Source organism: Gadus morhua, unplaced genomic scaffold (genome assembly GCF_902167405.1).
Source record: "Gadus morhua unplaced genomic scaffold, gadMor3.0, whole genome shotgun sequence".
Taxonomy (NCBI): Eukaryota; Metazoa; Chordata; class Actinopteri; order Gadiformes; family Gadidae; genus Gadus; species Gadus morhua.
The window spans coordinates 371,100-376,345 of NW_021964142.1; the positions used below are offsets into that span (position 1 = coordinate 371,100).

Sequence of the window (5,246 nt, forward strand, 5' to 3'; positions counted from 1 at the left end):
TTTTATCTGTATTGTGTGTCAATTGTCCAGCGATGTTCAAAAACCAGAAGGTTTGTTCTGATGCCGTTGAGATCAGGGACCATATGGCTTCTGAAATCAGTAATGCGCTACTCCTTGAGGCCCGGGTGAGACCAATTTCATCAGCTTACTTCCATTTGTATGAACTTTACCATTGCTGTTGTTTGAGTAATCCAATGTAAAGTATAACTTTACAGTCTGATATTGTATCTGAAAATGTTGCTGTTATTGTCATGTAGGCAGCAATGGGAGACTCCCACTTTCCTCCAAAAAAAAAGAGGAGAAAGAAGAGTGCAGTCAAAAAAAAGAAAGTGGTCACGAGCCGACTTCAGAAACGTCAGAAATCACCCAGACATGCATCAGGTTGTTGTTTACTGCACTGTTGTCATGGTTAAATAATAATTCACGAAATGCCAGCGGGTAGAAATATGGTGTTATCCCTCTTTGACAGATGTATGGTTGATTTTTGGGGGATTTCCAGACTAAAATGAAGCCTGATACTATAGATAACCCAAAAAATATTGGTCTCTGCAGCTTCCGTGAACCCAGTGAGTGAGGAAGTCCAGCTCGAAGGAATTGAATTGACTGCAAGTCTTGGTGAGTATGCCTGCATATTCTGTATGACTACATTTCCCATTCCTCCATATCCACAACTTCATACCCACAACTTTCTCAATGATCTCTCTGACTCTGACCATTACCATGGGGTGTGGGATGTGTGTGTGTGTGTGGGGGGGAGGGGGAGCGGGAAGGGCTCTTATCACTTGATAATGTTGTTTGTAATACCATTAAATAGTTACCATGGTCAAAAAGCATTAAACCATAATTGAATTTAACACTAGTGTGTTCCACGGTCAAACTCAATTTGTATTACGCCTTCCCACAATTGACGGATGGTTAAACAGTTATATTATGTTCAGAAACTCGTCTTCAAGAGTTAAGGGGTACCCTTGCCTCTGAAGCTCCAGTGGCAAAAGCAGACATAACCTGGACACAACAGCAGGTGCTCGCTGGAGTTAGGGCAAAATTAGCAAGGCCATTACTCCTAGATGCCAAACTCTCGGCACAGAGAGCATTACAGGAAACATGCCAGAAATGCCACGAAGAGGAGGCAGTTATTCGGTGCCTTGAGTGTGTCCCACTGGACTTTGAGTACCTCTGTGGCAAGTGTGACATAGAGGTCCACAGGAGGCATGTCTTCCATGGCAGGGTGGCAATATTCCATGGCTATCTGGAGCCTATTCCCCCTACAAAGGCAGTGGTGGTGGATGGGAATGGCCAGCCTCATTTTTCCGAGCAGGGTATGTTCATTCAACAATTTCTGTAGACTAGTAAAGAGTTATTCCAAATATTGTGTGAAAATATTGTGCGGAAACCTAATTTACATCACTCATTGACTGATTCTGTTGGTTTTTCACAGTGTTTGATATGTTAAAACATTTCCTTTTTGTCAGAAAGCAGTGATAGTGACATATGGTATAGTGGTCTGGCCAACTTTGTGGATGTTGGAGTGGGATTTTCGAATCACTATTGTAACAAGCATATAGAAAAACAGATATTTTCTGTTTTGCAGTATGTCAGTTGCCAATGCCTGCCCAAAGGGTAATATGTGGTTGCACTGAAGAGGCTGAGGTTACCACTGGGAGGCATATTGCAGTGGTCACTATAAATGGTATGTCCTGGAAGTCACACTTTTTGTTTCAGTACCACAGAACTTGCACCCCAACTTAACATCTGCAAGCACGGCAAACTTCAATTCATCAATATACCAGCAATTACCAAACGTTAAATTTCTTGTCAAATGATACTATTATTGACTATTATCAATCAACTTTACCACAATTGTGTCTGTGAAACATCCTTAGTGTAATGTTTTTTTTTTCACAGGACGATACGAGATGTGTTTACCCCGAAAGGTCTGCTCTTGCTGCACAACAGAATGGACTCCAGGGGTAAAGGACCTTCTACAGTATAATTACTGGCCAAGCACTACCAACTGCCAGACTTCATATTCGTTTGATGTTTTTGAGGCATTTTCAAACATAAAGTTGGCAGCTCCCTCCCTGTCGAGGCATGCTTTTTTAAAGCTTCTGGAGCACCAGTCTGTTCGAGGAGGAAGGGCAAATCTGCCTGAATCGCATTGTAACACACAATTATAACTGTATTTGTAATTTTGTGGGTATGTTTCTTTTTTTTTTTTTTTTCCTTTCATAGCCAGGGAAAATCTGTGCAGATATGTTCCAGAGGAGCTACTTTGAATATTGCTTATGTGATTGTGGTGAGACGCAGGGGCAGAGCCATTTGTAATGATCAGGGCCGTCACAGCCAATGGCTTGCGTCTCCACCTTATTTATTCTGAGGTAGCTTTTTGTGTCGGGAGGTGCCACAATTTGTCTCCTCGTTATTTCCTGCTACGCCCCTCCAGGCAACTTGCTACCGGTATGTACGCGTGCTTTCCCTGTGGACGCTCTAGCTGATTTGTTTGGCATGGTGATTTACTTTTTCACACTGGACGCTTTGCAGCGCTTGTGCCTGTTGCTTGCTGGTGCCTGCTGGTGCCCTGCCTTGGTTGGTGATGCGTGCAGGTTGTTGATCGCGTAACAGTCTCGGTGTGGATTCCAACCGAATGGTAACATTCAGCGGTGCGCTGTGAGCCGCTGGCTTAAGTAGGAAGTTGCCAACTTCCTGGTAGGTATGCCTTATTTTATATCGCTATTTTTAGAATTATGTATAGCACTAACGGGGTGACCTGTATGCCTTCTAGGTACTGCCGATTGTGTCGTTGCCGACTGCTGTTTTTGCCACCCGTTGTTTACCACCAAAGCTGCCCAACTGTCCTGGGCTAGCCTGGAGGATAGCGGCGAAGACGCTAACGACCACTCCTTTTGAACGTGATCTGTCTGTTGACTTGTCCTTGTGTAGCCGAGCTAAATTTAATTTTATTTTGTGTTATTTTTTTATCATTGTTCATACCTTTTTGATTGTGAACTCCACCAAATATTGGTTCCTAGTTGTAAGTTGATTTCGTTGTTCCGTATGGCATGCCTTTTGTTTCCCGGGGGAGTGGTTTGGCGTTGCACCTGTGTGTCTAGCGTCAGTGAGCGCTGATGCACGGAGCTGCTGAGTTCCGTTTGTGTCTCTCTCCGTTAGATTTTTATGTTAACCCCTTGTTTGTTGCCCTTGAACGGCTGTGGTGGTTCACACTGCTTTGTGACGTGCTTTTAGGCACGCGGGAGAAACTCTGGTGCTTTAGACAATTTAATTGAACTGTTGGAAGGGTGGATTTTGATTAACTCGTAACCTAGCTTGAGCCGGTGGTAGCTTAGTTTTTTCCCGCCTTGATATTTCAAATGCGGTTGTTTTATCCGGTATGTGTGGTCAATTGTTTGCTTCCTTTGTTTTGTAGAGTGGAGAGTGATATCCCGGATTGTGTGTGACGCCCGTGTTGTTTTGTCTCCTTTGGAAAGGTATGCCTGTTATGTGTCTTTGTTATGGTAAAATATGTAAAATGAGTGTGAGGAAAATGACAATTCTCTATTATATTTTATTTCCTTTATTAGTGTATATATTTAATATACTGTCTTTTTATTTAATTAATTTATTTGAGATCATTTTATGCTTTGTTTACATTTTTATAATTTATTCCTTACATGTATTTATTGAAAGTCACAGGATATATGTGTCTAGCGTGAGTGAGCGCTGATGCACGGAGCTGAGTGGAGAGTGATATCCCGGATTGTGTGTGACGCCCGTGTTGTTTTGTCTCCTTTGGAAAGAATAAACCTCTAGTACTCGACTCCTGTGTGTGCCTCACTGGAAGATACAAGACACAACGCAGAAAGACATTGGTTACAAATGGTGCCGTGACCCGGATTCTTCAGATCAGCCGCTGCAGATCGCCGAGGTTATGCTGTGAGCAAGTAAGCGTATCGTACAGCAAGCAGGAAGGATCCGTTTATTTGTGGCTGTGTTTTTCCACAATTTATTATTATTTTTCCTCAAATACAGTGTCCCTGTACAGTTAAATATTATTTTAACATCACATTTCGACTGTTATATTCCACCATATTCATTGTGTTTTAATTATAATGGATTTTACACGATTTGGGATGAGTAGAGGGTGTTTGCAACCAGGGAATGCAGAGCAAACTAGGACGCCAGGCATTAGCAGCCCTCAGAGTATAGATAATGGTACGCCTGTAGCAAGGCAGATGTTTTCCACTCCCGCCACTGCTGATAATGACACTCTGGCACAACTGCGTGACCTCTTAGGGGAACTGGGAACCCACATTGGTAACACTGTTGTGAGTCGCATATTAGCCAACCAAACAAGTACCCCCAAACTCAATTGCCCACCCCCCATGACTCCCCACTCCACCATTCCATTCGCTTTGCCACTGGGGCTCCATTCACCACCTCCCATGACTTCCCCTCCACTCGAGCCCATGCCTTCCCCAGTTGATATGTCTCGACTAAACATCATGGTAAAAGCAGCTGGCAAGGAACCAGTGATGTTTAGAGGAGATGGCTCTGACAAATACACAGTACAAGAGTGGATAGAGGTGATGGATACTTACCTGCATAAAAATAACTGTCCAACCTCAGAGCAGGCCGATGAAATCCTCAGTCACCTTTTGGGACGAGCTAAGAGTATCGTTAAAGTGGGGCTGAAGAGTAGTGCCGATGTCAACACACACCCTGAAGTGGTATACGACATACTCAGAAGATACTTCAGTGATTCTCCCATGTCCAGCTTACCGATGGCTGATTTCTATTCTACACATCCCGATGCAAATGAGAACCCAGTAGATTACTGGGTCCGGCTCAATGCAGCAGCTGAGCATGCTGACCGGTATCTGGGGAAAAGTGGAGAAAAGAGGGAGACCATGTCAGCGCAAATTGCTATGATGTTCATCAGGAACTGCCCCAACCCAGAACTCTCCAGTGTGTTCCGGTGTAAGCCTATCAGCAAATGGTCAGCCGTGGAAGTGCAAGAGGCTATCGATGAACACCAGAGGGAGCACCAGGCAAGGAGGAGGCCCATTAAAGCAGAGAAGTTCAAAATGGTGACAGCAGCTGCCACTACCTGTTTACCTGTAGTTGAAGAGCTGACTGCAATGAGGGCTGGAGTTCAAGAACCTCCTACACAGCCAAAGGTGAGTGCAGTCACCTCTTCAGAAGCAGGGGCCTTAGAACGAGTACTGAGCATGCTGGAAGGCATCATGGCC

At 44.1% G+C, this 5,246-nt stretch overlaps 1 long non-coding RNA gene across 1 annotated transcript; it reads left to right on the top strand.

Annotated features, from left to right (window-relative positions):
• Positions 1 to 1,033: 1,033 nt before the first annotated feature.
• Positions 1,034 to 2,010, top strand: LOC115539068 (uncharacterized). Its single transcript, XR_003975659.1, has 3 exons — positions 1,034 to 1,319; positions 1,592 to 1,690; positions 1,906 to 2,010. It is a non-coding gene; the product is annotated as an uncharacterized LOC115539068 (long non-coding RNA).
• Positions 2,011 to 5,246: the final 3,236 nt, after the last annotated feature.